Source organism: Rana temporaria, chromosome 13 (assembly GCF_905171775.1).
Source record: "Rana temporaria chromosome 13, aRanTem1.1, whole genome shotgun sequence".
Lineage (NCBI taxonomy): Eukaryota > Metazoa > Chordata > Amphibia > Anura > Ranidae > Rana > Rana temporaria.
Genome location: NC_053501.1, coordinates 97066367 through 97090488, shown reverse-complemented (window position 1 = coordinate 97090488; position 24122 = coordinate 97066367). Strand labels below are relative to the sequence as shown.

The following is a 24122-nucleotide window of genomic DNA, read 5'->3' as shown; positions in this document are numbered from 1 at the left end:
GAAAACTTACGTCTTACGAAATTACGAATCTACGGAACGAGACAAAACTAAACAAAAAAAATTGAAATTTTTTGTTGTGCACATGTCTACCCCTTGTATCAGTAGGAATAAAAAATGCCCCAGGCTTGGAGGTCAGTGGGAGTAAAAAAATATCATTGTGGTCAGTTGGAGAGGGAATAGTGATCTGTCATTGGTATTAGTGGGAGGAATAGCGATTTCACTTCTCTACAGTATATTAGGAGCTGCTACATTGCTCTGTATTTTTTATTAGGAGCACTCAACTGCCTGATTCTCAGCCTGTGCTAATGATATAAACATCCTTTGTTGCTCTTTGTTATCTGATATAGTAATAGACCTATACCATCATGTACTTGGTGCTGGTGACCCCTGTATAGAGTGACAAATTTGCTGGTAATTGCATACAGCGCTGGTGGTACAGTCTGTACTCTTAGTCTCGCTCTACGCAGAATGTTTGGAATTTTTCTCTGCTGTGTCACATATTTCTTTCTCGTTGGTCACTATGACATCAGGCAATGGGGTCACACCCAACTAACAGCGCTCCATCATTTCCTACAGCAATGGGAGAATGCGAGGGACATGGGAAGTCTTATTACACAACTTGTAACAATAATAAGAGCAACAGCACTAAACTATTTTTTAAGAGTTTCATTTTGAATGGTAGCCCCCAATGCAATAAAACATCATCGGGCAACCCCCCCCTACACTTCAGCATATATCCATGTGTTGTGGTACGCTTGTTTAGAAACAAAAGGGTCGTGTCAGTTTTTGCCTGCCCTGTACATTTCAAGCCCAAGGAAAATTAATAGGCTGCTTTAACGCATTTCGTGTTAATGGGGCGACACAACGCGTGTTATTGTACTGGAAACCAGCACTAAATGGATGTGGGCTGTAAATGTTCATTTAAGAGCAGTATATAAAAGATTATGCCACGTACACACGGTCGGAATTTCCGACAAGAAAAGTTTGATGTGAGCTTTTGGTTGGAAATTCTGACCGTGTGTAGGCTCCATCTGACTTTTTCAGTCGGAATTTCCGACAACAAAAATTTGAGAGCTGGTTCTCAATTTTTCCGACGGAATCTCTGAATTATATGTGATGGATCAGAACACAATAGTCTAAGTTGGTGAAGTAAAATTAGAAAAATATATACATAAAAAAATGTTCAGAAATAAAAAAATTATAATTAGCATGTGCGTATGTATTCACCCCATTTACCTTCAGGTCAGTGTAGTGTAGTGGTCAGTGTAGGAATCTAGTAGGTCAGTGTAGGAATCAGGTAGGTCAGTGTAGGAATCAGGTAGGTTAGTGTAGTGGTCAGTGTAGGAATCAGGTAGGTTAGTGTAGTGGTCAGTTTAGGAATCAGGTAGGTCAGTGTAGTGGATAGTGTAGGAATCAGGTTGGTCAGTGTAGTGGTCAGTGTAGGAATCAGGTAGGTTAGTGTTGTGGTCAGTGTAGGAATCAGGTAGGTCAGTGTAGTGGTCAGTGTAGGAATCAGGTAGGTCAGTGTAGTGTTCAGTGTAGGAATCAGTTAGGTCAGTGTAGTGGATAGTGTAGGAATCAGGTTGGTCAGTGTAGTGGTCAGTGTAGGAATCAGGTAGGTCAGTGTAGGAATCAGGTAGGTTAGTGTTGTGGTCAGTGTAGGAATCAGGTAGGTCAGTGTAGTGGTCAGTGTAGGAATCAGTTAGGTCAGTGTAGTGGTCAGTGTAGGAAACAGGTAAGTCAGTGTAGTGGTTAGTGTAGGATTCAGGTAGCTCAGTGTAGTGGATAGTGTAGGAATCAGGTAGGTCAGTGCAGTGGTCAGTGTAGGAATCAGGTAGGTTTGTGTAGTGGTCACTGAAGGAATCAGGTAGATCAGTGTAGCGGTCAGTGTAGGAATCAGGTAGGTCAGTGTAGGGATCAGGTAGCTTAGTGTAGTGGTCAGTGTAGGAATCAGGTAGGTCAGTGTAGGGATCAGGTAGCTCAGTGTAGTGGTTAGTGTAGGAATCAGGTAGGTCAGTGTAGGAATCAGGTAGCTCAGTGTAGTGGATAGTGTAGGAATCAGGTAGGTCAGTGTAGTGGTCAGTGTAGGAATCAGGTAGGTCAGTGCAGTGGTCAGTGTAGGAATCAGGTAGGTCAGTGTAGTGTTCAGTGTGGGAATCAGGTAGGTCAGTGTAGTGGTCAGTGTAGGAAACAGGTAAGTCAGTGTAGTAGCCAGTGTAGGAATCAGGTAGGTTAGTGTAGTAGTGAGTGTAGGAATCAGGTAGGTTAGTGCAGTGGTCAGGTAGGTCAGTATAGCAATCAACTTGGTCAGTACTACTATACTAGTGGACGGGACTCAGGGAGTGCTAAAAGTCATATAATTAGTGAAATGATGTCCACCTGTGTGCAATCTAAGTGTCACATGATCTGTCATTACATAGGCACACCTTTTTGAAAGGCCCCAGAGGCTGCAACACCTAAGCAAGAGGCACCACTAACCAAACACTGCCATTAAGACCAAGGAACTCTCCAAACAAGTAAAGGACAATGTTGTTGAGAAGTACAAGTCAGGGTTAGGTTATAAAAAAAATATCCAAATCTTTGATGATCCCTAGGAGCACCACCAAATCTATCATAACCAAAAGAACATGGCACAACAGCAAACCTACCAAGAGACGGCCGCACACCAAAACTGACGGACCGGGCAAGGAGGGCATTAATCAGAGAGGCAGCATAGAGACCTAAGGTAACCCTGAGGAGCTGCAAAGATCCACAGCAGAGACTAAAGTATCTGTACATAGGACGACAATAAGCCGTACGCTCCATAGAGTAGGGCTTTATGGCAGAGTGGCCAGAGAAAATCCATTACTTTCAGCAAAAAAAAAAATGGCGTGTTTTTAGTTTGCGAAAAGGTATGTGGGAGACTCCCAAGATGTATGGAGGGAGGTGTTCTGGTCTGTAAGATTAAAATTCAACTTTTTGGTCATCAAAGTAAACGTTATGTCTGGCACAAACCCAACACAAACCCAACCGATGGACTTGTGTACACACGATCAGATTATCCTCCATCGAACATTTGTTGTCGGAAAGTTTGAGAGCATTCACAGCGAACATTTGTACGTTGAAAAACCGCAAACAATTGTCCGATAGAGCATACAGACGGTTGGATTGTCCGATAAAACACGTCCGTCGGACTGTTATCAAAAAGTCAGATCGCTATTCCATTCCACCAAACCAAGACAGCTTATCGACACTCCACAATCCGGCGACACAATCCATACAGATTTCCCCCAGAAACGAGACACACACAGCTCTGTCTCTGGTTCCAAAACGAATGAACTCTTTAATGGTAAACTCTCAGGTTTTTATACAGTGCTCAATACACATTCCGTTAGATAATGACATTCAGATGAGCTAATTACTAATCATTCCCCAGACGTTCTGACTCTGCGATAAGTTATTTTCACCTGCTACATAATACACATTCCTTTAGTAAACATAATTGACATGCTAATCCACTATACCTGAAAAGGTCAGACATCTGACCTTTCAGACTGCCAACACATATCTATCATCAATAGAACTTCCACACAATACAGTGTCATTAGCATCACACAATGAGAGGTCCTTCAGAAGCCAGACTTAATTAGCACAATAGACAATGAACTATCTTAGGAGCCAGGTAGACTTAATTAGCACCTCAACAGTCTATGTTCCACATTGAAGGAGACACTCTATTGACCTGTTGTGTTCAGAAGGAACAACTTGTAATATTTAAAGATATCCTGCAATACATGAATTATCATTACTGTCCCATCTCATGTAATCCGAGATATCATTTCTCAGGCCCCGTACAGACGAGCGAACAGTCCGATGAAAACGGTCCGCCGGACCGTTTTCATCGGACATGTCCGCTCGGAGATTTCGGTCTGATGGCTGTACACACCATCAAACCGAAATCCGCACGGACAGACAGCGCGGTGACGTTGACGCCACCACGTCACCAAACCAGGAAGTAAAATACTTCCACGCATGCGTCTAATCCATTCAACGCATGTGGGAGATATCTGTCCGCTGGTTAGGTGTACTAACCAGCGGACATGTCCGCCGGACAGCTTTCCAGCGCACATGTTTCTTAGCATGCTAAGAAACATTTGTCCGCTGGAAATCTGTCTGCTAGCCTGTACACACTATCGGATCTGTCCGCGGACCAGTTTCAGCGGACATGTCCGGTCGTGTGTACGAGGCCTCAGTCATCCTATGCCCCTATTGGGTATAGGATGACGCTAGACCCAAGAGTCATTAGTGAAGCTGGCACAGGAGTACCCCGCATCCTTCAAAAGTCTCTGGGTATCACAGGCCATTCCATTACAGCATGTATGGGCCTTAAAGGCTTTCTGCAATCTGACCGTCTGTATGCTCCATCGGACAATTGTTTTCGGTTTTTCAGCGGACAAATGTTAACTGTGCATGCTCTCAAACTTTCCGACAACAAATGTCCGATGAAGGATCATCCGATCGTGTGTACACAAGTCCATCGGACTAAAATCCAAAGTTCAAACTAGCATGCTCAGAACCAATGCTAAACATCAACAACAATAGCAGAAGTTGCCCAAAGGGTGGCGGTAAAGAGCTGAAAATCCACGTGGTTTGGTGAATGTTGGCTGAAAAAGTTCTGCCGTGTGTATGCATACCAAGTTCATGGCCAACCCCCCTTCGGACAAAAATCCACGGAAAAGTCTGATGGAAGTCCGATCGTGTGTATGCGGCTTTAGAGTGGCAAAGCTGAATCACTTCACAATGTCTGTATAATGAGGCTCCTGAGTCAGCGGCTTTGATAAGAAGTTTCATGTTTGATATAAAAAGCACTCAATGCATGTCATAGCAGCAAGCGTCATCACCAGTTTCCCCTTCTGCTCTGTGCTGATATCATGTACTAACACCAGGCGACGGTTTATAAAGACGCAAATACTAACGTCCCTACTCAGTGACACTAATTCCTCTCATACTTTATCATTAAACCTTAAATGACTCAATGTCACACTTCATCAGACACATCATTTTTTTACACAGTGATCTTGTTCGCTGTCTCAGAGGGGTTGTGGGAAAACATGTAAAGCCACCCTTCACATGTAAAAGGCTGATGGGAAAAAATGGGTTCATGTTTTTCCAGAGTAAATTTAATAGTATGAGAACATCAAGTTCTTCTGAAAGATGCCAGCAAAGACCTAATATAGAAATGATAGTTTGGTTACTGGGACACTTAAAAGTATACAGTATTTCAAGGCAAAACCGTTGTTGTAGTTTTGAATAGTGTAGGGCAGCATTTCTGAACGTTTTTACCCCATAGGAACCCTCAAAATAATCGAGGGTCACAAAGTACCTCTGCTAAAACCATTTCATTGGGGGTTGGTAGCTAAAATGCCCCTTAGATTAGGATGACCAGACATCCCCGGTTTTTGGGGACAGTCCCCAGATTGAGGACACTGTCCCCGGAGCCAGTCTGTCCCCGGATTTGTCCCCAGATTGTAGTGGCTTGGAGGAGGGCATCTGGTGCTCTCGCCCTGGGTGCAACATTTGGGGGGGGGGGGCGCAAAATCATATCCCGCCCAGGGACTCCTATGGTCCAGCCTGTCCCCCATGATCCCTCTGGTGCGGATGGCCTGTGTGTGAGAACGGCGGAGGGGAGGGGCGGTGCAGAGTGTACGGCGGCTATTGGAGAAGCTTTGGCAGGGGATACTGAGGAGCGGCTGGGTGTCAGGAACAGTACCTGGTGCTGGGGAGAGCCCTGCTCCGATAGATTATCATGGAGGCAATGGAGAGGTGAGAAAAATCAACCGATCTACACTGTTCATGTAGGGGGGGGGTATGAGTAGAGCAGGAATCAAGTAGGTCAGTGTAGTGGTCAGTATAGAACTCGGGTAGGTCAGTGTAGTGGTCAGTATAGGAATCAGGTAGGTCAGTGTAGTGGTCAGTGTAGGGATCAGGTAGATCAGTGTAGGAATTAGGTGGGTTAGTGTAGTGGTCAGTGGAGTGGTCAGTGTAGGAATCAGGTAGGTTAGTGTGGTGGTCAGTGTAGCAATCGGGTAGGTCAGTGTAGTGTTCAGTGTAGGAATCAGGTAGGTCAGTGTAGTGGTCAGTGTAGGAATCGGGTAGGCCAGTGTAGTGGTCAGTGTAGGAATCGGGTAGGTTAGTGTAGTGGTCAGTGTAGGAATCATGTAGGTCAGTGTAGGGATTAGGTAGGTTAGTGTAGTGGTCAGTGTAGGAATCAGGTAGGTCAGTGTAGTGGTCAGTGTAGGAATCAGGTAGGACAGTGTAGTGGTCAGTGTAGTGATCAGTGAAGGAATCTAGTAGGTCAGTGTAGTGGTCAGTGTAGGAATCAGGTAGGTCAGTGTAGTGGTCAGTGTAGGAATCAGGTAGGTCAGTGTAGTGGTCAGTGTAGGGATCAGGTAGATCAGTGTAGGAATTAGGTAGGACAGTGTAGTGGTCAGTGTAGGAATCAGTTAGGTCAGTGTAGTGGTCAGTGTAGGAATTAGGTAGGTTAGTGTAGTGGTCAGTATAGAACTCAGGTAGGTCAATGTAGTGGTCAGTATAGGAATCAGGTAGGTCAGTGTAGTGGTCAGTGTAGGAATCAGGTAGGTCAGTGTAGGAATCAGGTAGGTCAGTGTAGTGGCTCCGAAAGTAAGAAGGCTCCATCGTATTGGAGGATAAACAGCCACAGCTCGAGTAACCTCCAACAATCTCTGGAGGAACCATTTTAGGGTTGTCAACATAACACTTGGTGAGGAAAATTTGCCAGTAAGAAAAGGTATAAGAAATTTACAAATTCTAGGGTTGTCACTATAAGAGGTGAAGGAAATCTACCAGTGGGGACAGCAATTTTGGTGACAGCTGAGTAAGAGGAAATATTTGCCAGAGGTTACAGCATATCATTTTCACTTACTGACTGGTTGCTAGAGGTTACAGCACATATTACGGCTCACTGATTAGTTGCTAGAGGTTACAGCACATGATTTCTTCTTGTTGATTGTTTGCTAGAGATTATTGTACAGTAATACTGCTCACTGATTGGTTGCTAGAGATTACTATACAGTAATACTGCTCACTGATTGGTTGCCAGAGGTTACATCGCATCATCTGTTCACTGCAGAGGGGCATGATATACATATGAATGCTGCCTTTATTTACATATAAATGCCACCTGCCTCAGCTATTTACATATGAGTCCTGACGCTATTTACATATTTTTGCTTCCGTTATTTACATATGAATGACAGTTATTTACATGTAAACACAGGGTCTGCAGGCGAGTCATCTGTACACAACAATAGGGCAGAGCAAGGCAACACTTCACACTGAGATATCAGAATACAGCACAGGACTAAAACTTCAAGGCCAATAAGTGACCATTAGTGATGCCAGTCAGTGCTGGCCATCACTGCTGCCCATTAATGCCCATCACTGCTGCCCATCAATGCTAATAAGCGCCCATCAGTGCTGCCTATCTGTGCCCACCAGTGACACCTATCTGTGCCCACCAGTGCCACCCATCAGTGCTCATTAGTGAACCATATCAGTGCCACCTAGCAGTGCCTATATGTGTGGCATATTCTTTCCTCCTCATCAGTGCCCATAAGTGCCACCTCTTCAGTGCAGCCTATCAGTGCCGCCTCATCAGCTCCCTTCAGTGAAGGAGAAAAATTACTTTTTTACAAAATTTACTAACCGAAACTAAGAAAAACTTTTTTTTTTCACAATGTTCACACTTTTTTTCTTTTTTAGGAAAAAATAAAAAACCCAGAAGTGATTAAAAACCACCAAAAGAAAACTCTATTTGTGTGAAGAAAATGATAACAATTTAATTTGGGTACAGTGTAGCATGACCGCGCAATTGTGATTCAAAGTGTGACAGCGCTGAATGCTGAAAAAATGGCTTGGGCAGCAAGGGGGTGAAAGTGCCCGGTATTGAGGTGGTTACATTTCATGCGCATGTAAAGGCAAGCGTCCCAATATTTTTGGTAATATATTGTATATATGCGTATGACCGATGATAAGACGTTTTTGACTACTTAGGCCCCATACACACGGGAGGATTTATCCGCGGATACGGTCCAGCGGACCGTTTCCACGGATAAATCCTCTCGAGGATTTCCGCGGATTTCTATGCGATGGAGTGTACTCACCATCGCATTGAAATCCGCGCCGAAATCCTCTGGCGATGACGTGTCGCGCCGTCGCCGCGATTATGACGCGGCGACGTGCGCGACGCTGTCATATAAGGAATTCCACGCATGCGTCGAATCATTACGACGCATGCGGGGGATCCCTTCGGACGGATGGATCCGGTGAGTCTATACAGACCAGCGGATCCATCCGTTGGGATGGATTCCAGCAGATGGATTTGTTTGGCATGTCAGCAAATATTCGATCTGCTGGAATCCATCCCAGGGGATAAATATCCGCGGAAACAGATCCGCTGGAGTGTACACACCATAGGATCTATCCGCTGAAACCCATTTGCTGGGATTTTTCAGCGGATGGATTCTATCGTGTGTACGGGGCCTAAGAGAAGCTTTGTTGTTATCAGGCAGTGGAGACCTGACTCATAGGAATGAGAGATAAGCAATTTGTCATCATTGATATATGAAGCAGGAAGCTGAGCCCGCATGTAATGGATAAATATGGGCAGGCACACATACTTTTATAAACTTTATACAGAAATAAGCTTCCTGAAATACCAGCGCTTACTGATAAGACTATTTGTAATAAAGTACATGTAACTAACCTATTCATCATTTCAAGATTAAAAAAATTGCAGCTTTTCCTGCCACCAAATACAGTGGAACCTCGGACTACGAGCATAATCCGTTCCAGGAGAATGCTTGTAATCCAAAGCACTTGCATAGCAAAGCGAGTTTCCCTGTAGAACTCAATGGAAACGAAGATAATTAGTTCCGCATTAACTTCTATGGCATGCAATACCGCATGTGGCCAGAGGTGGGTGGAGGCGTCGGAGAGCCTCGGAAATACTCAGGGACAGCTCGGCTGATCTTGGAAACCCTCGGAAAGGTTTGGAAGCACTCAGGAATGGAGTATTTCCAAGCTGCACGGAATGGCTCCGAACTGTTCCGAGTGTCACCGGCACCCCCGCACCTCTGGCCATAAGAGGTACTGCACAGCCCATTAGCTTGGATTTTGCTTGTTTTGCGAGACAACACTCGCAAACCAAATCAGAATAAAAAATACATAAAAAATTCTCATTATTCAAAATGCTTGTTAACCTTGTAACTCATAAACCAAGGTTCCCCTGTATGCATTAATGCTGCAGCAGGCCTTGTGGATCATAATTCCGCGTACACACGACCGATTTTCGGGTTGTAAAAAATTAAGTTTTTTTTTTATGTCATTAAAAACGACCATGTGTGGGCCCCAGAGCATTTTTTTACGATGTAAATTAAAAATTTCGAACATGCTTTAATTTTTCACGTCGTTTTTAACGTTGTCGTTTTTTACGTCGTAAAAAATGGTCGTGTGGGGGCTTTAAGGACGTGAAAAAAACGCGCATGCTCAGAAGCAAGTTATGAGACGGGAGCGCTTGTTCTGGTAAAACTAGCGTTCGTAATGGAGATAGCACATTCATCACGCTGTAACAGACAGAAAAGCGCGAATCGTCTTTTACTAACAAGGAATCAGCTAAAGCAGCCCAAAGGGTGGCGCCATCCGCATTGGAACTTTCCCTTTATAGTGCCGTCGTACGTGTTGTACGCCACCGCACTTTGCTAGAGCATTTTCTTTTCACGATCGTGTGTAGGCAAGGCCGTTTTAACGATCGGGTTGAAAAAAACGTCGTTTTTTCTAGACCCTTAAAATCGTAATTTTTTTACAACCCGAAAAACGGTCGTGTGTACGCAGCATTACTCTCAGCCACCCACCTAGGTATCCTAGAGAGTCCAAGCTGGGAGCGGTCTCTGCATGCTCCTAGTTAACTGACCAAGCTGTCTCTGATAACTCTTAGACCCCATTCACACCTGAGCGTCGGTCGTTCGGTCGTTTTTTCCGGCGTTTTTTTCCGGCATTTTGTCGCGCATATTCATGCTTGTTTGCATACAGCGTCGTCCGACATTTTTGTACTTTGACGTTTTTTATTTTAGCCAATAGGAAAAATGATCATCTTTCATCACTTGTTGCTATGTTGGTAGATTTTTTTAATCTTCTGCCTGGGTGAAATGTTCTATTGATTAAAGCGACGAAACGCCCGTAGCAAACGCTCGTTGTCGCACTAGTCGCTTGAATTGAGCGTTTCCATTACTTTCTATGGGAAATGGAAACGCTCAAAAACGACCAAACCGCCCGATACGTGCGACAAAATAGGGTCCGGAACTTGTTTGAGCTTCAGGCGTTCGGCGTCAGGCGTATTGGCGTGGAGATGTGAACAGTCTCCATAGGGAATAATGTATTTTTTCCCCTCTAGCGTTTTTGAGCGTCGCGCTTCAGGCAACAAAACGCTCAGGTGTGAATGCAGCCTAAGGCTGCATTCACACCTAGGCGTAGGCAATAGCGGCGTTTTCCAGCGTTTTTTTTCTGCGTTTTTTTCGAGCGTATTCATGCTAATATGTGCGTTTGCATACAGCGTTGTCCGACGTTTTTGTACTTAGACGTTTTTTTTTTAGCCAATAGGAAAAACTATCATCTTTTCATCACTTGTTGCTATGTTGGTAGATTTTTTTAATCTTCTGCATGGGCGACAAATTCTATTGACGAAACGCCTGTAGCAAACGCTTGTTGTCGCGCAATACGCGCGTATCTGGCGTTTTACATTGATTTCAATGGAAAACCAAAAACGCTCAAATACGCGCATATCGCGCGTATTGCGCGACAAAAAAGGGTCCGGAACTTCTTTTGACTACAGGCGATGCGCGTCAGGCGCATCAGCGTGCAGATGTGAACCATCCCCATTGACTTTCATTGCTTTTCGTCCCTCTGGCGTTTGTTCGCGTCGCGCTACATGCGACAAAACGCGAAGGTGTGAATGGGGTCTAAGGCTGGGCTCACACTAGTGCGGTGCGAATTTCAGCTCTCTTATCTCCGCAGAGAGATAAGAGAAGTGTTCAGCAGGTCCATTGCGTTTTAGCTGCAGATTAGCTGCGAATTTGGAGACCTGGGAGAGGGGAGGGGGGAAGTGTATTGAGCTGAATGAGATAAATACTGAAGAGAAATGAACACATCTGCGAATTCTGCTGCGTACCCATAGAAGATAATGGGACTGAATTTGCACCTGAGCCGCACCGCAAGACCTAAAAAACGCACACGGTTTGGCGGCAATGAGCATTGCGAATGCATCGCACATATGTGAACTAGCCTCATTGAAAACAATGTATTTTGAAATGTTCTGCGAATTGGACGCGGTTTAAGCCGCACTCAATTCGCATAGGTGTGAACCTGGCCTCAGTCTAGTTTGTGATTGGGAGGCAGTAAAATGGGCTCTCAATCATGTGACTGCTGTGAGGGCCAATCACAGATAATGGACAACTGTTGCACTGTATAATATTCAGGTACAACTTTCATGCAACTTCTGAAGGGTTAACATTGAAGTCTTTGGCCCTCAAGTTGCATGAAAGTTGGACCAAAGTAGGTCATGAACTACTATGAAGTTGCTGCAACGTTAAGTCGCACATACTGTGTATTAATGGTTATCATTGGAAAACATGGGGAACGACTTGTCATGCAACTTTGATGTCCAAAGTTGCATAAGTTGCACAAGTGTGAATGAAGCCTCAGGCCCTGTACACACGACTAAACTTCTGTTTGATGTGTGTACTCACCATCAAACAGAAATCCGCGCGTACACAATACGCGGTGACGTGGCCACGCCATCGCCGCGACGATTACGCGGCGACGTGCGCGGCCCTGGAAGGTAAATACTTCCACGCATGCGTCGAATCACTTTGACGCATGCGAGGGCTTGGGGCCGAGCGGACATGTACGGTGAGTCTGTACAGACGACCGAACATGTCCGACGGACAGGCTTCCAGCGGACATGTTTCTTAGCATGCTAAGGAATTTTTGTCCGCTGGAAAACGGTCGGCTGGACAAATGTCCGCTGGAAAACGGTCCGATAGGCCCTACACACGACCGAACATGTCCGCTGAAACTGGTCCGCGGACAAGTATCAGCGTACAGATCCGGTCGTGTGTACAAGACCTTAGGGATCAGCAGTGCAGAGATGCAACAAAGAATTACAAGTTAAAAGATAAAACATGTTATTAAAAACTGGCAATTGTTTTTGACACAGTAGATTGTCATCAAATGAAAAAAAAATTTAAATGGGCACCAACTACTCAAATTTTTTACATTTTTTTGTATATATTTTTTTGGATCAGCCTTTTTTTCTTCCGTTTCCAGACCAGATCTAATGAAATGACGCTGTGCAGAGTCTATAGCAGACAGCCAAGATAGCGATCACATAAACTGAGCAATAATACTGGGAGAACAGATCAAATACACCGCTGGATGTGTAAAAACAAGACTATAAAGTAACATCCATCGCCAGGACCGCAGTTCACTTCCTTAACAGGAATGTTTAGTTGAGCCGGTACAATATTGTGACGATCACATTCATGCATGACACTCTTCCACGTTGGCATTCTGCATACATTATTTAAAATAATATCTCCCCATAATACATATTTTAAGTTTGTTATTCTTTAGAGACGTGACCCACCACTACCCAGTCTGAAGTGGCAGCTCTGGCGTTAACTTTGTGACAGTGGTGTAAAAATTGCCATGGCAGCGCATGCAGCTGCCATGGGGCCTGGGGTAGGAGGAGGGGCATTATGAAAAAGAAAAATGTGACGTGTCCGTATAGAAGGTCTGAAGGACCACAGGATCATTGCCAATTACCCTCCTCTGTGTAGGAAGAACCATATAGTCAGTGGCGGCCGGTGGTAATTTTTTTTGGGGGGGGGGGCGGCAAATAGTATGCCACCGACTCCCTAACCCCCCCTTGGTCGGTCGGTTGGTAGCACTTACCCCATCGCTTCACCGGCGGCTTCCCTTGCTCTCCACGGGACATCACGGCGGCAGCCTCCCATTCCCCTGCTCTCCATGGGTCATCAAGGCGGTGGCCTCCCGCTCCTCTGCTTTCCACGAGTCATCACGGCAGTGGCCTCTTGTTCCCCTGCTCTCCACTGGTCATCACTGGGGCGGGCCTCCCATTCCTCTGCTCATCACTGGTCATCACTGGGGCGGCCTCCCATTCCTCTGCTCATCACTGGTCATCACTGGGGCGGCCTCCCATTCCTCTGCTCATCACGGGTCATCACGGCGGTGGCCTACCGTTCCCCTGCTCTCCACGGGTCAACGTGGCGGCGGCCTCCCATTCCTCTGCTCATCACGGGTCATCACGGCGGTGGCCTCCCATTCCTCTGCTCATCACGGGTCATCACGGCGGTGGCCTCCCATTCCTCTGCCCCTCACGGGTCATCACGGCGGTGGCCTACCGTTCCCCTGCTCTCCACAGGTCAACGTGGCAGCGGCCTCCCATTCCTCTGCTCATCACGGGTCATCACGGCGGTGGCCTCCCATTCCTCTGCTCATCACGGGTCATCACGGCGGTGGCCTACCGTTCCCCTGCTCTCCACGGGTCAACGTGGCGGCGGCCTCCCATTCCTCTGCTCCTCATGGGTCATCACGGCGGTGGCCTAACGTTCCCCTGCTCTCCACGGGTCATCGCAACGGCAGCCTCCCATTCCCCTACTCTCCACGGGTCATCACAGTGGCAGCCTCTCATCCCCCTGCTCTCCACAGGTCATCACAGCGGCGGCCTCCCGTTCCCTTGCTCTCCATGAGTCACAACGGCAGCGGCGGCTTCCGTTTCCTCTCTCCTCCTTAGTGGCCAATCAGAAGTCTTCTCTTTTCAGCCAATCAGAATACGGGTCTCATGCCCACTCCTGATTGGCCGGATTGAGGAACAGTATTTTAACAGTGAATAATAATTTGCTGTTGTAACACCTGGGTGGGCTATTAGAGCCTCTGGCTCTAATAAGGTGCTTCAAAAAAACATCCTCGCCGCTGTAATTCAGGCATCCGGCGCCCTGAAAGGGGCCAGGCACATGAATAGGGGGTGGCCGTGGCGGCCTTGGATAGATTCATGCTTTGCATGTATCTATTATACATATAGGGGGTGGAGTGAATAGAGGGGGCGGCGCCCGGGCACCCCTAATGGACGGGCCGCCACTGCATTTAGTACAGAGCGAGATTTAGCTAGGGGCCACAATCAGAATGGGGCCCCATGATTTGTAGTTATGTTCCAGTTTTGTGACATTGCTGCTGGGTCAGGGACTTCAAATCCCGTTTTGCCCTTCTCCACAGATGCTGTCATTCTAGCTGTCCACGTTCTGTAAACGGTGAGTGCACCCAGTTGGGCAGTCTTCCAACCGGGATTGTTGTGAACTGTTGCTGCATTGCTTCAATACAAGTTTGTTACTGCACCTGACTGTGTGTATTATTACCGCCACACCACGCTGCACCCCACCTACATGGAACCACGGAAGGACCAATATTGAGAACGTTTTAGCCATACAGTTGCCTAATTGATAACAGTCCAGAGGCAAAGACCACGCAAGATTTCTTGCTGGATGAACAGCTCCTTTTTTCACTTTCATTTATTTTCAATGGTGACAAAAGGAAGCAAATACGGGAAATTTGTTGTTAGCCTAACTATGCTGACACGGCCGCACATGGGTGGCCAAAGGCACAGTTTTCCACTTTTCAGTATATGTTTTACAGTGGAGGTTGGTGCTCAAAATTTTTTGGGGGGGGGCGCTTACAAACTGAAAAAAAAACACATCAATTGCAGCCCCTGTGCCCATCAAAAGCAGCCACTGTACCCATAAATTGCCACCACTGTGTCATCAAACACAGCCACTGTACCCATCAATTACTGACACTATGCCCATCAATTTCTGCAAGTGTGCCCATCAACTGCTGACACTGTGCCCATCAACTGCCACCAGTGTGCCCATCAACTGCCACCAGTGTGCCCATCATGCCGCACATAGGTGGCCAAAGGCAACCTCTTGCAATAATCAGTAGATCTTTGCCGGAAGTTCTAAACGTTGCCTGCTGTCAGTGGCAGCTGTCAGATTTGTCCTCAAATTCTATGCGGCCATGTTGCTGCATCCAGAGGCATGGCTTATCCACCTCTGAGCACAGGAAACTATCAGCACCCCATGTGATCATAGCCTTAGGTTGGTTATGTACATAGCAAATTTCAGGCAATCTTGACTGATTGATCGAAAGTGGATTTAACCCCAAAAACACAATTGAATATATTGCAGTTTTCCAGTTTTTAGATGTGATGGTTGCATTAATTTTCTTTTTCCACTCTGCCACTAACACGCTTCCTTTCCAAGGGTGGCGACTTAGCAGTGTTGTCACCCTAGAACAGGTAGTGTGTTAGGACTACATAACAGCTCCCTTTTTTCTCTCTGTAACAGGACAGGGAACATACATGTTACAATCTCATCATACAATCCTTATACAATCAATTTTACATTTACCAAAGCTTTGTAATATGAGGACCTACTTAATCTATTCAATCAATTTGTATCCAAATTACAAGTGTACTTGTACTACCTTTAGTAGTAGTCATTTTGATAGAGCTACAGTAGAATATACAATCAGATTGCAACTTGTGATGAGTAGCGTTGCCCCCTGTCCGGGATTCCCCCGGACAGTTCAGGCTTTGAATCTATTGTCCAGTCTTCAGGCGGACTGAAGGAACTTATCAGCTCCCAAGATTTCTGGCTACTTGTCAAACAGATATAAGCCTAGGTTCATACTGACTGCGGGAAATAAATAGTTCTAGTTCAGCTGAAGTCGCACAATTTCATTCCCTCGTGTCAGTCCCGCCTTCAGGGGCGATTTCAGAGATATCTGTGCAGGTTTCTGCACAGATGTCAATGGAAATCGCACCGTAAAATCTCCAAAAGTAGTATAGAAACGACTTTTGGGAATCGGCGCAGCGCCGCAAATGCTGCGTCACGCCGATTCGGTCCCTGCCATTGCCGGCAATTGACATGTCAAATTGTGTGCCAAATCGCATCAATGTGAACCAGGGCTCAATTTCACAGGCCAAAGGGGAGCATAAGATGAATTTTTTGTTAGAGGTTACATACTGTACACTTTGAACCATGCACTCTACCACCTATGAGTTCGATTGACCATCTGAATTCTATCAATCGACAGGTTTTTGAAAAAATGTCATTAATAAAATAACAGCAATTTTGTCGAAAAGCAAGAATGATCAAGGCAGTTTTGACAAGATGGAAGCCGCCATTTTATGTCTCCTAATGAATGGCTGTTGCTATAAAATTTTGATGGAAAGTACAATCACTCAATCAAATTGTATGGCCAGCTGTCAAACAGTAATGAGTGTGGGTACCTTAAGTTGGACTTAAATTTGGGAAATACAGCCCCATCTGTTTGATGTTAGGGAATTCAGATATACTCACACTTGGATGGGATGTCCCGTCAGGTGAACAGAAGAGTTGGTTGAGTCCCAGGAGTGCAGATAATTGAACAGAAGTGTCGGTTGAGTCCCAGGGGTGCAGAGAGTTGAACAGAAGGGTCAGTTGAGTCCCAGGGGTGCAGATTGTTAAACAGAAGGGTCAGTTGATTCCCAGGGGTGCAGAGAGTTGAACAGAAGGATCAGTTGAGTCCCAGGGGTGCAGAGAGTTGAACAGAAGGGTCAGTTGAGTCCCAGGGGTGCAGAGAGTTGAACAGAAGGGTCAGTTGAGTCCCAGGGGTGCAGAGAGTGGAACAGAAGGGTCAGTTGAGTCCCAGGGGTGCAGAGAGTTGAACAGAAGGGTCAGTTGAGTCCCAGGGGTGCAGAGAGTTGAACAGAAGGGTCAGTTGAGTCCCAGGGGTGCAGATTGTTGAACAGAAGGGTCAGTTGAGTCCCAGGGGTGCAGAGAGTTGAACAGAAGGGTCAGTTGAGTCCCAGGGGTGCAGATTGTTAAACAGAAGGGTCAGTTGAGTCTCAGGGGTGCAGATTGTTGAAAAGAAGGGTCAGTTGAGTCCCAGGGGTGCAGAGAGTTGAACAGAAGGGTCAGTTGAGTCCCAGGGGTGCAGATAGTTGACACAGTAGATGATTGAGTCCCAAGGTTTCAAATAGTTGAACAGTAGAATCAGTTGGGTTGCAGGGATGCAGATAGTTGAACACAAGGGTCAGTTGATTCCCAGAGATATAGATAGTTGAACACTGAACAGAAGAGTTGGTTAAGTTCCAGGGACACGGATAGTTGAACAATAGGATCAGTTGAGTCCCAGGGATGCAGATAGTTGAACAGAAGAGTCAGGAGAGTCCCAGGGACACAGATAGGCGAACAGTAGGGACGATTGAGTCCCCGGGATGCAGATAGTTGAATAGAAGGGTCAGTTGAGCACCAGGGGCACAAGTAGGTGAACAGACGGGTCAGGTGCCCCCATAGTTGAACAGAAGCGTCAGTTGAGTACCAGGGATGCCGGTAGTTGAACAGGAAAGTTAGACGAATCCCAGGAATGCAGATAGTTGAACAGAAGTGCCAGTTGTGTCCCAGGGAAGCAGGTCGTTTAGAAGTTGGATACTTAGTATGATGGATAAAGGTCCCAGCAGCTGCCTACACTTTGGGAGTCTTCTTGTTGAGTAAATCCTGTATAGGGGAATAGTGGAGGACGCAGAGTCTGTCTGTACAGGAACGAGGGGCTGAGCTGTGTGTTATCTGGGGCTGGGAGGAGGCTGCAGGAAAAGTGTTGAAGCTCGGAATTCACAGGAAGTTTTCACAAGGAAACTCTACAGAGGATGCAATTTGGCAAAATGACAAAGTGTCAGCACACAGATCGGGCAGACAAATAGGACATAAAGACAACAACAGGGAAAATAGGGAATATTGGGGAAAAAATGATATTTCTGTATGGAGTTCTGCTCTACAGTCTCCGAATATAAAAATTTAGGATCTTGTAGAAATGTCCAAATAAACCAAAAAACATTTTACTGACCTTTCCTTCCATATTAGGGGTCTTACTTATCCACTTTACAATGTAGGGGGGTGAAGAGCTCACACTTCAGAAGCTATAGAAACGTTCAAATTCTCCGCTATGTTCCAATCTTATAGCTGGATTCAGGTAGACAGGCGTAGCGTATCTCATATACGCTACGCCGCTGTAAGTTAGAGAGGCAAGTGCTATATTCACAAAGCACTTGCGTCCTAAGTTAAGGCGGCGTGGCGTAAATGTGCCGGCGTAAGCGCGCCTAATTCAAATTGTGAAGAGGTGGGCGTGTTTTATGTAAATTAAGCATGACCCCACGTAAATGACGTTTTGAACGAACGGCGCATGCGCCGTCCGTGGACGTATCCCAGTGCGCATGCTCCAAATTACGCCGCAAAGACTTATTGGTTTCGACGTGAACGTAAATTACGCCCAGCCCCATTCACGGACGACTTACGCAAACGACGTAAACATTTAAAAATTTGACGCGGTCCCGACGTCCATACTCAACATTGGCTGCGCCATCTTTTTGGTGGAGTATCTTTACGCCTGAAAACGCCTTACGTAAACGGCGTATCTTTACTGCGACGGGCAAGCGTACGTTCGTGAATAGGCGTATCTCGCTGATTTATGCATTCTAGGCGTAAATCAGCGTACACGCCCCTAGCGGCCAGCGTAAATAGACAGCTAAGATACAACGGCGTCGGCGGTCGTTTCTTAGCCACATTTAAGCGTATCTCAATTTGAGAATACACTTAAATATACGACAACGCAGATTCAGAGTTACGCCGGCGTATCTACTGATACGCCGGCGTAACTCTACCTGAATCTGCCTTTTACAGTACAGATTTCAACCACAGAATAATTGTATCGTTGAGGGTGATGCCGCGTACACACGATCATTTTTCGGGTTGTAAAAAACTAAGTTTTTCAGCCTCTAGAAAAATCAAAGGGCCAGATTCAGAAAGGACTTACAACAACGTATCTCCAGATACGGCGACGTAAGTCCAAATGTGCGCCATCGTATCTATACGCGTATTCTTAAAACTAGATACGATAGAAATTTGCCAAGATACGACCGACGCAAGTCTCCTACGCCGTCGTATCTTGGGTGCATATTTACGCTGGCCGCAAGGGGCGCTTCCGTCAATTTACGCGTCGAATATGCAAATGACCTAGATACGCCGATTCACAAACGTACTTGAGCCCGTCGGATTTAGCTACGCTGTTTACGTAAGGCTTACGTCCGGCTTAAGTTTACCCCTCATAAAGCAGGGGTAAGTCATGTTAAGGTATGGACGTCGGAAAATGTCGGAACAGCGTCGTATTTTACGTCGTTTGCGTAAGTCGTACGTGAATGGGGCTGGGCGTAACTTAGGTTCACGTCATACGCATTGAGCCGTCGTATCTTAGGGAGTATTTGCGACGTGATTCTGAGCATGCGCACGCATGCGCCATTCGTCTGGCCATGCTTTCACATGGGGTCACGCTTCATTAGAATACTACACGCCCACTGCCTTGCTACTTTGAATTATGCGGGCTTACGCCGGCCCATTTCCGTTACGCCGGCGTACATATGGGAGAAAGCGCTTTGTGAATACTGTACTTGCCTCTCAATGTTTCGACGGCGTAGCGCATATGAGATGCGCTATGCCTATCTAAAGATGCGTTGATCTCTCTGAATCTGGCCCAAAGTTTTTTTCAACTTCATCATTAAAACGGTCTTGCCTACACACGATCGTGAAAAAAAGTGCTCTAGCAAAGCGCAGTGACGTACAACGCGTACGACGGCACCATAAAGGGAAGTTCCATGCGGATGGCGCCACCCTTGGGGCTGCTTTAGCTGATTTTGTGTTAGTAAAAGACGATTCGCGATTTTCTGTCTGTTACAGCGTGATGAATGTGCTTACTCCATTATGAACGGTAGTTTTACCAGAACGAGCGCTCCCGTCTCATAACTTGCTTCTGAGCATGCGCAGATTTTTATCATGTCGTTAAAGCCCACACACGACCATTTTTTACAACCCGAAAAACAACATAGTTTAAAACGTTGTGAAAGCGTTGAAAAGCATGTTCGAATTTTTTTTTGTCGTTTTTCAGAAACCAAAAAATGCTCTGAAGCCCACACACGATCGTTTTAAATTACATTTTTTAAAAACGTAGTTTTTTACAACCCGAAAAATGATCGTGTGTAACAACACTTCTAGTTTTCACTTTTTATATAAATGTGACACAGTTTTCCACTTTTCAGTATCTGTTTTACAGTGGCGGCTGGTGCTCAAATTATTTTTGGGGGGCGCAAACAAACTGAAAAAAAACCCATCAATTGCAGCCACTGTGCCTGTCAAATGCAGCTACTGTGCCCATCAATTACTGCCACTGTGCCCATCAAATGCAGCCACTGTACCCAACAAATGCAGCCACTGTACCCAACTACCCATAAATTGTGCCCATCAAATGCAGCCACTGTGCCCAACAAACGCAGCCACTGTACCATCAATTGCTGCCACTGTGCCATCAAATGCAGCCACTGTGCCCATCAAATGCAGCCACTGTACCCAACTACCCATAAATTGCCACCACTGTGCCAAACGCAGCCACTGTACCCATCAATTGCTGCCAGTGTGCCCATCAATTGCTGCCAGTGTGCCCATCAATTGCCGCCATTGTGCTCATCAATTGCCGCCATTGTGCTCATCAATTGCCGCCAGTGTGCCCATCAAATGCCGCCAGTGTGCCCATCAATTGCTGCCAGTGTGCTCATCAATTGCTGCCAGTGTGCCCATCAACTGCGGCTACTGTACCCATCAACTGCGGACAGTGCGCCCATCAATTGCCGCTACTGTGCCCATCAATTGCCGCTACTTCGCCCATCAATTGCCCTTGTCTCAGTGGGGCAGCGGGTCACGACGATGTCCTCCACGCTCCTCAATGTCTTCTCCCGTCCTCTCTTCCCATCCTCTGCTATGATTGGACGCCTGATAGGCGGCGTCCACTCACAGCACCTGTCATTTCAGCCAATCAGGTGACAGGTAACAGACCCGAGCACCTGATTGGCTAAGAGGCGGGTTCAGTGTTAGGAAGGGGATTCATTCGCTTTCCTAACACAACGCTCAGTGAGCATGGCGCCCGCTGTTCACCTTTGTGGACGCCATTTAAAGCCTACAGCTCTAATCAGGTGCTTCCAAAAAATACCCCGCCGCTATAATTCAGGTGTCCGGCGCCCAAAAAGGTGTCGGGCACATGAACAAGGGGTGTCAGCGGCGACCATAGATAGATTCATGCATTGCATGAATCTATCTATCTATGGTGAGAGAGAGGTGGCAGGAGAGAGGGGGGCGGCGCCCGTGCGCTCCTTTATGGACGCACCACCACTGCTGTTTTATCCTGTAGATATGAGCTCTGCACAGTACTCCTTCTCTTGTTCTGTATGCTGGGTGTAATTCTTAGTATCTGTTCTTATTGTCTGGCAAAGCAGTAGACCTGATTATTTCTGCTGCAGTTAACCACTAGCCGACCGCCCACCGCCGTTATACGTCGGCAAGTTGGCTCGGCTGGGCGAGAGCACGTAGTATGACGTCCTCTCTCCCAGCCGCCACTAGGGGTGCGTGCGCTCCGCCGGAGGCGCGCGCGCGCCCCCCGCTCGCCCCCGACTCCCGTGCGTGTGCCCGGCGGGCGCGATCGCCGCCGGGCACACGCGATCGCTCGTTACAGAGCGGGGACCGGGAGCTGTGTGTGTTTCCCCTAGTGAGGCCACCCCCCCCCCCCACAGTAAGAACACACCCAGGCATACTTAACCCCTTCCCCGCCCCCTAGTGTTAACCCCTTCACTGCCAGTGGCATTTTTATAGTAATCCAATGCATTTTTATAGCACTGATCGCTATAAAAATGCCAATGGTCCCAAAAATGTGTCAAAAGTAAAATATAATAAAAATGACATAAAAATACCCCCTATTTTGTAAACGCTATAACTTTTGCGCAAACCAATCAATAAACGCTTATTGCGATTTTTTTTACGAAAAATATGTAGAAGAAAACGTATCGGCCTAAACTGAGGAAAAAAAAAGTTTTTTTTATATATTTTTGGGGGATATTTATTATAGCAAAATGTAAAATATATTCATTTATTTCAAAATTGTCGCTCTATTTTTGTTTATAGCGCAAAAACTAAAAACCGCAGAGGTGATCAAATACCACCAAAAGAAAGCTCTATTTTTGGGAAAAAAAGGACGCCAATTTTGTTTGGGAGCCACATCGCACGACCGTGCAATTGTCTGTTAAAGCGACGCAGTGCCGAATCGCAAAAAGTACTCTGGTCTTTGGGCAGCAATATGGTCCGGGGGTTAAGTGGTTAAGTAACTCTTATAGGTCTTGTCCCTCCCTCTGCCTCTGATTGGACAGTGATAGAAGAAACAGTGGACTAATAAGCGCCTCTTGCTCTCACTATGTTCTCTCCTCCTATCAGCATGCTCCTTCAGTCTGAGCTCAGCTGTACATGGACTGTACAGATCTGTGTGAGTGGCCACTGACCCAGCTGCCATCTGAATAAAATCTTGCAGTAGCCCGGATTTGGCCCCATAGTTTGGAGACCATTAACCACTTGCCCTCCAGAAGATTTAGCCCCCTTCATGACCAGGCCATTTTTTGCATTACTTTAACTGACAATTGTGAGGTCATGCAATGCTGTACATTTGATCACTACTGGATTTTTTATTTTTTTGCGCTATAGTGGGGCTGCGAAATTGCTGTAGACAATCTGACACTTTTGACAACCAGTGACACTAATATATAGATCAGTGCTGGTTGGGAAATGGTTAAACATCTAGGGCGATCAAAGGGTTAAATGTGTGCCTAAACAGTGATTTTGTGTTTACTATGTGCTGTTTTTACAAAGGGATGAGCTAGATGTGATTCCCTGCCTTGCAGGGAAACAAAATCCACCACATTCCTGCTGACAGAACAGAGCTCTGCCTTGTTTACATAGGCAGAGCTCTGTTCTGTGTCTCTCCCAGCCGATCAGACATCCATTGGCTGACACCTGCTGATCGGCTCACTAATCACAGTCTTTGCCAGTGGCGCGCACATGCCCACTGCCCGGAAGTACCGAATTACATACTAGGTACTACTCTCGGCTGATGCTGTATATATTTTTTTTGGGGGGGGGGGGCGGCGGCGGAAAATAAAACCCCACCCCCCCAAGGTGGTCGGTCGGTCGCTCAGTCAAAAATCCCCGAACTTACCGCCATCTAGGCAGGGGCGGACTGACCATTGAGTCACTCGGGCACTGCCCGAGGGCCCCATGCCACTAGGGGGCCCCATCAGGGTTGCCAGGCTCAGTAAAACCAGGGACAGTATGTAAAAATCTGTGTTTTTTTTAGATCTGTCCCTGATATGTCCGAAAATGACATGCTTTTAATGTAAATATCCCAAGATTTTAGCTGCCCCGCCTCTGCACTGCCTCCTGGCGTGGTGGCCATCTGTAAGCCAGAGGGGCCCCATAATCTTCTATTGCCCGGGGGCCCCATGAGTTGTCAGTCCGCCCCTGCATCTAGGTCGCCTGAAGCTTCGGCTTCTTCCAGCATCTCCTCCTCCTCATCCGCGGCTTCACCCTGCCTCTTCGGCTTCACAACGGCTTCCCTCCTCCTTCCCTCAGCGGCCAAAGCGATTGCTTCTACTCTCGGCCAATCGGGTCTTAAGACCTGGTTCCTGATTGGCCGGAAGGAGAATCAGGAAGTCAATACCGAATATTAATTTGCTATTGTCGCACAACTGGGTGGGCTCAGGGCGCAGTGCTCTGCGCCCCAAGCCCACCCTTTATTGAAGCCAAGTATTGAAGCCAATTAAAGCCTCAGGCTCTAATCATAAGCTTAAAAAAAAACAATTTAAAGCAATGCGTCCGGAACCATGCACGTAGATTAGAGGCCGGAAGCATGGATTAGGGGGGTGGCCCCTCTACGTCCGTAGGGATGGGCCCCCACTCAGGGCCGCCATCAGGGGGGTACAGGCAGTACACCTGTAAGGGGCCCGGAGGTCCTCAGGGGTCCGGATGGCAACCCCCCCTTTTTTTTATATATATATTTTTATTAAAGGGCCCAGAGGTCCCCAGGGCCCC

At 46.6% G+C, this 24122-nt stretch overlaps 1 protein-coding gene across 2 annotated transcripts in view; it reads right to left on the bottom strand.

Annotated features, from left to right (window-relative positions):
- Positions 1-17762, bottom strand: part of LOC120920885 (multiple epidermal growth factor-like domains protein 10) — a 221048-nt gene extending 203286 nt beyond the window's left edge. The window contains exon 1 of one of the 2 annotated variants that reach the window (XM_040333275.1): positions 16494-17762. The gene's annotated coding sequence lies outside the window, so the exon portion shown is untranslated. The remainder of the gene's footprint in view (positions 1-16493) is intronic. The other variant, XM_040333274.1, reaches the window with a different exon arrangement.
- Positions 17763-24122: the final 6360 nt, after the last annotated feature.